Source organism: Mus caroli, unplaced genomic scaffold (genome assembly GCF_978045245.1).
Source record: "Mus caroli unplaced genomic scaffold, Mus_caroli_1 scaffold_18, whole genome shotgun sequence".
Lineage (NCBI taxonomy): Eukaryota > Metazoa > Chordata > Mammalia > Rodentia > Muridae > Mus > Mus caroli.
In genome coordinates, this window is record NW_028227273.1 from 7,251,366 (window position 1) to 7,262,466 (window position 11,101).

General features: G+C 48.6%; 1 long non-coding RNA gene across 1 annotated transcript; it reads left to right on the forward strand.

Annotated features, from left to right (window-relative positions):
• Positions 1 to 1,188: 1,188 nt before the first annotated feature.
• Positions 1,189 to 10,344, forward strand: LOC147000349 (uncharacterized). The gene is made up of 2 exons (XR_015045908.1): positions 1,189 to 1,447; positions 8,896 to 10,344. It is a non-coding gene; the product is annotated as an uncharacterized LOC147000349 (long non-coding RNA).
• The last annotated feature ends 757 nt before the right edge of the window (positions 10,345 to 11,101 follow it).

Here is an 11,101-nt window from a genome sequence, read left to right on the forward strand (position 1 = left end):
AGCACAAAGCCTCCAATAAGCAATTCTGTTTCCTCTTCACGTCACTGGAAAGTAACTTGTAAGTCAGGTAAGGAAGGAAACCTTAAGATACAATGTAGCCATAAAAACAGGGCCCAGTAAATACAACACCTCTGTGAAAGAGGTCTGGAGGCTTACTTTTTAAAAGACAAGTTACTTCACTTAATTAAAAAATATAACGTATTTGCGTTTACTTTATGTGCGTTGATATTTACCCGCACGCCTGTGTAATATGGATACGATATGTCTGTCTGTGTGTAGGTGTCAGATCCCACGGAGTTAAGAGTTACAGATATGGTGGTTACCTACATGGTAAGTAGCCATGCCCATGGAGGTGCCGGGAATTGAACCCCTTTCGGTTAGGAAGAACAGCCAGTGGTTTTTTTGTTTGTTTGTTTTGTTTTGTTTTGTTTTTCTTTTTTCTTTTTCTTTTTTTTTTTTTTTTTTTACTTCGAGACAGGGTTTCTCTGTGTAGCTCTGGCTGTCCTGGAACTCACTCTGTAGACCAAGCTGGCCATTGCCCAGCCAGCCAGTGTTTTAACCGCCCCCTAAAAGACCTCATTTGATGGAGAATAGTATCTGTATTGAATAGCCAGAGGCAGTTTTCCTCTTGCAATGTCTATCAATAATGGGCATGAAGAGCTAGGGAGATGGCTCATGGACTCTTACTTTCTGCTTTTCTTCTCGAACCTTCCAATGCACTTTCACAATGGTTAACTCATTTTAAAGAGGTGAATTTGTTTACTCTATATCAGCACCATCTTCGCCAAGCAGGGATAAAGAGGCTAAGTTCTGTGTGGTGGGCAGAGAAACAGTGGCCTCAAGATTAGATAATGCAGTCAATGGTTGTGCAACAAAGTCCTATCCACACACTGGTCTTCTGTTGCCTGGCTTGCTTTCTCTCTCTCTCTCTCTCTCTCTCTCTCTCTCTCTTTCTCTCTCTCTCTCTCTCCCCCTGTCTGTCTCTCTGTCTCTCCTCGACCCCCGAAGCTGTTCTGGGTGTTCTGGGGAGACTTGAGTTTCTCCTGGGAGCTCTGCGACTCCCAGAACAAGTTCCTTCAGAGAGCTCACTGCTGGAGGCTCCAGCCCCTCCCATCCTGGGTGCCCTTGACACAGGGGAAGCTGAATGCTGATCACCAGGACCACGCCCTCTGCCAGTGTAGACTCAGTGGGTGGGTCCTTGTTCCAGGGGACAGAGGCAGTGAGGTAATGAGCATGTCCTCACAGTGTTCTCAGTGTCCTCGGTGCACCTACGCTGGTGTCTTTCCTTCCCAGACTCTACAAAGCCCTTCTTCCAAACTTACTCTGGGAATGACTGAGCACCCGCCTGGCTCTGCGCTGAGTAGGAGGTTCAGTAGGAATTGATGTACAGGACGAGCAGGGACTGGAACTCGGCTGTAATAGAGCTAGCCTACAGCTCCATTAACAGGTAAGAGAGCTCGTCCCCAGAAAGTCAACAAACAGGCAAAGATGATTTATAAGTGTATTCACAGCTGAAGAGAAAGCTCAGAACCTGCTTAGCAACTGCTAGACCCCCCAGTGCAATTCCAGCCAACCACACCCACCTACCTATCCGCCACCTCACTCAAAGATGAAAAACTGCAGGAACACAAAATGTCAAACCATAGAGCTGGTCCTAGAATGAAAATTTTGCTTTCTTTACTCTGCAAATATATTAGGTATCCATTAATAATTTTGTTATAAATAAAATAATCCAGGGAAACACTGTGCTTTGTTACCAATGATGAAAAGTTGGCCAGACTATCCGAGGCCTCAAGGAGAGGAGGTTAGACCAGCTCTCTACTCTACCACCACCATGGCCTCTTTGTCAGGGTCACCTCTCAGCAGCTGCCTGCCTGTACCAGGTTTTTCTACCATTTCAGACTCTATTCTTTTTCTCCTCCCCGCCCCCCATGTCTCCTCTTGGCACACAGTCCAGTACTTAAGTCCAAGAGAAGGCTGTCTTAGGAGTTGTGGGCTTCCCTCTGAGACTTAGCCAGTGCTTTTGCAAAAGCTGTTCTGGTCTAGCAAGCCGCTGTGTCTCTGTCTACCCCACCCCCACTCCCCCAGCCCTCGTCCCAGCTCCCACTTGCAGCTCAGTATCTAGGAAGGCTTCCCGACTTCCCTTACAGGCTAGCCTCCCTCTGGCCTGTCTCCTCAGCACCAACCACACACTTCCTTCTGCAGCCCTTATTTTGCATTTATTTCCGTGATTGCCGGATGCGTGTCTTTCTCCCTCCCACCGGGATGACAAGGCTGTCCTCCGTTGATGCTCCCTGTGCCGCCTCTATCACTCAGCAGGCTTCTTGCCAGGGAACTCTTGATAAATAGATGTTGATGTACAGAGAGGTGAGTGGCGGATGCTGACAGCCACTAGATGAGCCTGCAGGATGTAACAGGCCAGCAGGAGGGGGTGATTACAACAGCTGTGCCTCTAAGGTAGACTAGGACTCTCTGGCTCTCTCAGCATGGCTGAGTAGGTGGCTTCCTTGATGTGATTTCAGGGTCACTAGAAAGGCTCTCCCCCACCTCCACTCCAGCGCCTGACAGCCTGACAAAAGACAAGGCTTTTGTTTGCTAAGCTTCAGAAATCTGAGCCTGAACCCCACGGTTTGCAGGGGGCCATGAAGCTTAGGTGCGTTCATTTGTGCTAAGGTGTAAATGATAGATAGAGGCTTTTCTCAGAGCAGATGATGGTGGGGAAGGGAGAAAGGAGGAGATGGAATTGGGATCTAGGATGGGCAAGAGACACAGAAAGAAAAGACTCGGGGCCCAAGGCCAGCCTTGAACTATAGCGTTATTTTGCTTGTTTCTTGCACCCCACCCCATTCCTTTTTGATAAACCTGATTCTGCAATGTTTTACATCTGGAAAACTTTCAACAAAGATGGCGTTCGGAAGCCTGGCTCGGAGGCCCCAGGATGACAACCTAATTACGTTCCTTTTAATAGCTCCTTCCCAAGTGCTCAGTCAGGGACATCTGCTGCTCTGTGGCTGCACCTTCAGGGAGGAATATTTTTAACAGCACCATGCCACAAAGGGAAACTTCTGAAGGCCAGATGAAAACGGCCTCCGTGTTCCTGCCCAAGGCCCAGGTAGGGCCTGCTGCTCTCCGTGGTGCACCTTCTGCCCATACCCCAGCAGAGGCAGGCTCTTCTACACAGCCAAGCAGGCACAGGGCTGTTAGAAAATGTTTCTCTCTCTCTCTCTCTTTTCAGTTTTCTCAGGTAAATTTAACAGTCCAGGCTGCCCCACCCAGCTTTCTTCTCAAGCCAGGTTTTTAAACTAACCGTCGGGGACAGAGGAAATCTTGAGCCCGCCTCCCCCATCCCCTCCCCCATCCCCTCGCGTCTTCTCTGGAGCCCAGCCTCTCTAGGCCACGTGATTTTACCTTGTTGTAGCTGAGGGTCCCCATTCAGGCTGTTTTGTCAGAGGAGGAAAGAAGCATAAAAGCTAGACTTAGTGCTTTAATAAATCGGCATACTAGGAAGGCCACGGGCTGATGGACTGGGGATGTGCCTTCATTTTGTCTTGATTTTATTTTTCAGACAGGATGCTACTATGTAGTTGTGGCTGTCCATGGAGACCAAGCTGGCATGGAGCTCACAGAGGCCCGCCTGCCTCTGCCTCACCAGGGATAGGGTTCGAGGCACATGCCACTGTGCAGTTTATTTTTTTTTTTAGGACAAGGTCTTGCTATGCACCACAAGCTGGTTTTGAACTAACAATCCTCCCTTCGGACTGTTGGGACTTCAGGAGTTTGCCACCATGCCTAAGGGTAGAAGAATGTGTCTTGAGAAGTCTTAGGATCAGCAGTAAATGTACAGGGAGCTGGAGAGAAGGGCTACTGCAGATCGTCCCTTAGACCAGATGCTGGAAGCCCAGAGAGGATGAGACACTTGCTCAGGGACTGGGGTCTTCACAGCATTCAGACTCCACCAGTTTCAGCCACATGCTTCACCAGTTCATCCTAACGTCCTGGCAGACCCTTGGTAGAACAGTGACCTGATTCTGTGGGAAGCTAATTTTACTTGAGACAGGAATACCTGCAGTGCATTGGGGAACACCCAAGCTGATGCTCCCCAGTCCCAGATGCCCACATGCCCTTCAGGAGGGAGCAGCTACAGGATGAATGAGCTGAGTTGTGTTGCCGAGGAGACCCCTACCCACCCACTGATTAGTTTAAAGATAGCTTCTGCTTCCTCTTCCTCCTCCTTCTCCTCCTCCTTCTACTTCTTTTTGTTTTTGTTTTTGTTTTGTTTTGTTTTTCCGAGACAGGGTTTCTCTATATAGCCCTGGCTGTCCTGGAACTCACATTGTAGACCAGGCTGGCCTCGAACTCAGAATTCTGCCTGCCTCTGCCTCCCAAGTGCTGGGACTAAAGGTGTGCGCCACCATGCCCAGCCCTTCTTCTACTTCTTCTCCTTCTCCTCCTCTTTCTGTTCTCCCTCTTCCTCTTCCTTCTCCTCCTCTTCTCCTTCCTCCTCCTCCCCCTCTTCCTTCTCTTTCTTCTACTTCTCTCCTCCTCCTCTTTCTTCTACTTCTCTCCTCCTCCCCCTGCTCCCCCCTCCTCCTCCCCCTCTCCTGAGGTTTTAATGTATTCTAAGGGCTGTGGAGCTAAGGGTACGAGCTGCTGCTTTATGAACTGTTCTGCTTCTGCTGAGAGACCTGTGGATATCTGACTCAACACAGTTGGCTTCATTCCGTGCAGGTTGCTACCTCCCTGGCTATCACACGGTCATCATAGTCATTACTAACACCGTCACCTTCAGCTCCCAAGGCTATACCACATATTCAAATCCTGGAGGTCTCGAACGGACTCACTTTGCCTCTGCCTTCACATGCACAGATCTTGGGTCAGATGGACCTTTGGAACCAAACCTGTTCACCTCGAGAGAGGGTGAGCCTATGGGACTTCCCCGAAGGAGCTCTAGGCTCCCCAGGACATTCCATTGCTCTACCTGGGTGGCATTTGGGTACTTCAAGTGCTAGGGCCTTGGTGACATGACCCAGCAGTCACTTCTAACACTACAGGATCAGTAATTAAGCTCATACTTAACAGATCTGGAGAAGGTTGGCGAGGACGTAAGTCCAGGTCTGCAGCAAGGCCAGCCCTGTGGTGAACTGGCTTCAGCTGCAGCCTTTGCCACGGCCACGGCTCCAGTAATCAAATGGCTGCTCTGGTGACTGCTGCCACACTCACTATCCCTGGGTCCATACCAGACTCTGGTCTAAGCCCCTTCCATCCGTTACCTCATGCTATTTTTTAAAAAAAGATTTAATTTCTTTTTCTTCACCTGTCTCTGTGTGGGTAAGTGCATCTAAGTGCAGGTGCCAGCAGAGACAGCGGGTATCATAACTCCTAGATCTGGGGTTAGAGGATCTGTGAGTTCCCCCATGTGGGTGCTAGGAACTGAACTCAATCCCTCTGCAAGAGCGCCGAGTGCCGTTAGCTGCTGAGCCATCTCTCCAGGCTGTTCCGTAGGCATTTTGTCGTTTGTTTTCTAAACCCAGGATACATATGTACCTCAGGATGGCTTGATGGTTTTACCCTCCTGTTACTACCTCTTGAGTGCTGGGATTGCAGGCACCACCATTTATCTAGCAAGAGGGATTGAACCCAGGACCTCATGCTCTCTGGACAAGCACTTTACCTGACTAAATGTCACCTGACTGTCTCCAGCCCAGGACAGTTCTTTTTTGGTTGGTTGGTTCTTGTACTTTTGAGATAGAAATCCCTGTCTCAGTGAAGAACACCTAAGCTGAAGGTCTCTGATTGTTTTTATTTTATATTTTTTTAAACATTTTTAATTCTTAAAAAAATATATTTATGTACTTTCTGTTTGTTTGTTTGTTTGTTTTCCTGCAGGGTTTTACTGTATAGTTCAAGCTGGTCTTAATACCTCAGCTTTCCTGATCCTTCCTCCTGTGTGCTGGAGTTATGAGTATGGGCCACAGTGCCCATTGACAGTGAAGCTCTTGTTTTAAAAAAATATTTATAAAATATGTATACATTATACCATTTTCTGCCTGCATGTATGTCTGCAGGCTGGAAGAGGGCATCGGATCCCCACTGCAGATGGTTGTGAGCCACCATGTGGTTGCTGGGAATTGAACCCAGGACCTCTGGAAGAGCAGACAGTGCTCTTAACCTCTGAGCCATCTCTCCAGCCCCAACAGTACAGTTCTTGAGCTGTCCTTAGAATATATGTCCTTCAAGAATGATACTATAGTCATTATCTGCCCAAACTACAGTTCCGAGTGTGAGTGTACCAACTGGAGACAACGCTGTCAGGCTGGTAGGTTTCGTTCAGTCAGGATCTGTCGACCTGGAAGCTTTCAGGTGAGGTGGGTACCGATGCCCATCTCCCTTTGATTTGTGCCAGGGCTGTGCTACACACTCAGCTCCCTCAGAGAGCATAGTTAGTCATGACCCCTGCCTGAGAGAAACGTTTTCAACCATTCCTAGTCTGATTTCATTTGTTCTTTACAGCAAGCAGCCCACAAATGGAGACAGAATTGATTCCTGTGTCCATTTTATTTTATTTTATTTTATTTTATTTATTTATTTATTTATTTATTTATTTATTTAGGTTTTTCAAGACAGGGATTCTCTGTGTAGCCCTGGCTGTCCTGGAACTCACTCTGTAGTCCAGGCTGGCCTTGAACTCAGAAATCCACCTGCCTCTGTCTCCCAAGTGCTAGGATTAAAGGCGTGCGCCATCACTGCCCCCTGTGTCCATTTTAGAAGTAGGAACATGGAGGCTTACAGAAGCCTTCAGAAAGGGGAGACTGTTCAAAATTCAGCTACCTTTGTTCAAAATGCAGCTGCCTTTTTCACTGTACTTAAACTAACCAGACAGCCCAAATCTTGTACCTGGGGCTCACCTGTGGCCATCTGGCCACACTCAGAACCGTTCCCTGCTCTGTTTGTCATTTCCCCACCACCTGCCTTCAGAGTGCGTCTTCCTTAGACTGCCTTTCTTTTTATTCAAATATTACCTCGATTAATATTTAATGTAGCCCAGCTGCTATTCAGTGGATTAATACCACATGCCCTCCCCTGTACGGGCCCAGCACACTGGCTTCCAGTCTTCTGTTAAGCTACCAAAGTCTCCACACACTTGGGATTCAACAGCAGATTCGCGTGGGCAGACTGGGAAGGAAGCAGCCCTCCATCCCGGCCACTGAGGGAGCCTGCACCCCAGACCTGCTGCTGACACCCTCATCTCGGCTCCATCATGGTTTTCCACCGGCATCACGCCTCTTGTATTCTGGTGTCTGGAATTTAACACCGGCCTCTCCCATCGCTCCCCTGGATGACAGTGACCTGCCTCTGCCCCTCGGGGCCCCACTCAAGTTTCCTGCCTCCCTGACCAGGATGGTTCACTCGCTGCCCATATCAGTGGACTCGCTGGCGTGGAGCCTGCGTCCCCCTCCCCCATACTGCACGTTGTTAAGGAGGCCTCCTACAGTCTGCATTTCTGAGTTGGTTGGGGTGGGGCAAGATCAGTGTCTCCACTGACTGTGCTGGGGGAGGGGGAGGAGGAAGGGAGTGGAGCAAAGAGGGCCTTCGGGGGGGGGGGGGGGGGGAGGGGGTTGGTTTTTCGAGACAGGGTTTCTCTGTGTAGCCCTGGCTGTCCTGGCACTCACTTTGTAGACTAGGCTGGCCTCGAACTCAGAAATCCGCCTGCCTCTGCCTCCCGAGTGCACCACCACGCCCGGCTTATTTTTGTTTTTATTAACATATATTATTATATATAATAATATATTCTAATCATCCGTATCCCATTATCCTTTGCTTCCTTCCTACTGTTATGGATCCCCTTCCTCTACCTTACTAGTCTACCTTCTGCTTGCCTATGTTTGTGTGGTGTGTGTGTGTGTGTGTGTGTATGCGCGCGCGTATGAGTGTGTGTTTGTGCATGGGAGGTGGGCATGTGTGTAAATGCTTGTGTGCATGTGTGTGTGCTTTGTGTGCACAAGTGTGCGCCCGCACACGAGTGTGCTTGTGTGTGCATGAGTGTGTGTGTTTGTGCATGGGAGGTGGGCATGTGTGTATGTGCTTGTGTGTGTGTACTCGTGTGTGTGTGTGTGTGTGTGTGTGTGTGACTAGGTGTGTGTGTGTGTGTGACTAGGTGTGTGTGTGTATGTGACTAGGTGTGTGTGTGTGACTAGGTATGTGTGTCCAATGAGCCACTCATTGGTGACCCAGTGAACTTAATTAGAGTTGTTTGCAGGAGCATGGGCATCGTACCAGCAACTACACCAATGAAGAAAATGTCTTCCTCCTCTTGCTGCCATTAGTGGCGTGTGTGTGTGTGTGTGTGTTTGATGTGCATGTATTAGTGCTGAAAGTGGATGTCTCAGCACGTCACGTGCATGGAGGTCAGAGGACCACGGTTAAGAGTTGGGTCTGTGCGTTCTGGGAACAGAACTCAGATTATGAGGCTTATGTGACAGCTGTTTTTACTGTCTGAGCCAGCTCCTCCTGCCCCTTGTTTGTTTATTTGTGTATATTACATTTTAATTTTGAGATCAGGGTCTTGCTGTGCAGCACAGGATGGCTTTAGCGCACACACCCCTCTACACAAAAAATAAATAACAATCCTCTTTTTAAAAAGATGCCACAGAATACAGAGGCCAGAGGAGCTAGGCTGAGTGAGAGGTAGGTAGGAAAGGGTGTATCCCAGAGGAAAGCCATGGGCCAACTCACGTCACAGCACTCAGCAAGGCTGGCATTGCTCTGACCCCAGATATATTATCTTGCAGGATCTGTGTCTAGCTGGGGAGGCTGGGCATGGCCTCTTGGGAGACAGAACAGTAAAGTTTACAGAACTCATCCTAGACTCATGTCTCCTCTTTCTTCCTCTTGAAGTGCTCACGCCCTGCAGCTGCTCAAAGACTCTGAAGCAAGGAAGGGGACCCACAAGCCAGCAAGCGGCTCGGAGGAGTGGCATCCCCACCCGAGAGACTTGGGGACCCGACATGAGGAATCAGGAGAGAATTCCCAAGCCAGAGGCCGTCTGTGAATCCAAGAGCACAGAGATCCAGTCTTGAGGTCAATGTGTCCAGGCAGGAGTGGGTCTCCGTGGAATCTCAGGCCCTCAGCCTACCATCATGTATACAGATGTTCCATGAGGAGGTTGGCTTGGATCCCACGGCCCCGCATTCCTGTCCAGCCTCATTCTCCCTCTGATCCAGCATCGTTTCTGAGACCTGTCTCCCAGCTGGTCATTTCTCTCCTCTCCTGTCTGACATCTGATCCTAAGTAAACAAGTGACTGATATAATAATGATGATAGACTCAGATTGTATTTCAAGCATTGTGTACACCGAGACAGTGTATACAGAGATAGATTGTGTACACCAAAACTGTGTCCCCTGGGACTCTGTATACCAAGACTATACAGAGATTATGTACATCATGAGATAGAGATCCATATATTTCATTTTCAAAGTCTTTTTCTGTTGCGGCCGACCAGCAGCTCGCAAGGAACGGTTCAACTGAGATGGCAACTCGGGCTGAAAGAGAGGAACTAGACGAGGCGAAAGAAGAGACGGAGCCAAGGCAAGTTCATTCTGATCAAAGCTCAATTTTACTTGTTCTGACACTCAGTTATGAAGGAAGGGGGAGGGGACCTGATTCCCGCCAAATGATCTCGGGGTCCAGTAGCAGGGTGAGCACGTGTGTGGCTTCAAACAGCAAAGCGGCATGGTCCAGCAGTGGGCGTGGCAGAACGAATGAGCAGGAAACTCCACCCCTGAGCAAGCAGGTTCCAGGCTGGGGAAGGGGAGACTACATTTTTCATTTTATATTTGTTCTTATTTTATGTGTACAAGTGAGTGTTTGATGTATGTATGTTTGTATGTATGTGCACCATATGCATGGCTGGTACCCTTAGAAGCCAGAAGAGTGTGTCAGATCTATTGGAACTGGAGTTATAGGTAGTTACGAGCCACTGTGTGGGGACTTGGAAACCAACTCAGGTCCTCTGCAAGGGCCTTGAGCATTTTTAACTGCTGTGCCTTCTCTACAACCCCTCGTTTTATTTGTCTATTTGTTTTGAAACAGGATTTCAGATGTCCCGGGCTGGTTTTGAACTGGCTGTGTAGCTGGGATAGCCTTGAAATCTTGGTCTTCCTGTCTCTATTTTCCGGGTGCTGGGTTACAGGTATATGCCACCATGCTCAGCTTATTATATTTAATTCTTACAACAGCCATGGTCTGTGTGTTGCTAAACCCTATGCTTTTAAGTAACTCTGTCCTCCAATGCAAACACTCCTCCGGGTGGAGCCCAGCGGTAATAAAGCACTTGACCTGGCTATTAGTGAGGCCTGGGTTCAATCCATGGGGGGATAGGGGGCGCGAGCGAGCTGGAAAGAAGGCTAGATCTGTTGCTAGGCTATTTATCTGCTGCATGCATTCTTTTTTTGGTTTTATTTTCTTTCAATATTTTATTTGTATTCATGTATATGTGCACGCTTGGAGGTGAGTATAGGTTCTCTTTTTTTTTTTTTTTAAAGATTTATTTATTTATTATATGTAAGTACACTGTAGCTGTCTTCAGACACTCCAGAAGAGGGAGTCAGATCTCGTTACGGATGGTTGTGAGCCACCATGTGGTTGCTGGGATTTGAACTCCAGACCTTCAGAAGAGCAGTCGGGTGCTCTTACCCACTGAGCCATCTCACCAGCCCCCGAGTATAGGTTCTCTTAACTGCGTAGTCCTCTTTGCAGTCCTACTACTGTCTGTTTGAGTCAGGGTCCCATGTAGCTCAGGCTGGACTCTAAGTCTCACATCGTCGATTATACCCAAGCTGAGTTTCCGCTGCCGTCTGCCCCATTGGCTTCTGGGAACCTTGAGAATACACAGAGGTGGCCATGACCTCACTGTCCTCTGACCCTTTTACCCATGCTGACAACTGCTGTGCTTTCTCAGAGACTTGCAGGAAAACAGTCCTGACAATTGCTTCCAAATCTCATGGTAGTCACCATTCGTAAGCCTCCATTTCTGAATAAGCCCCCAGCTTTACAGTGCTGGCTGGCTCTGGGAACTAAGTGACATCAAACGTGAGTTTGAA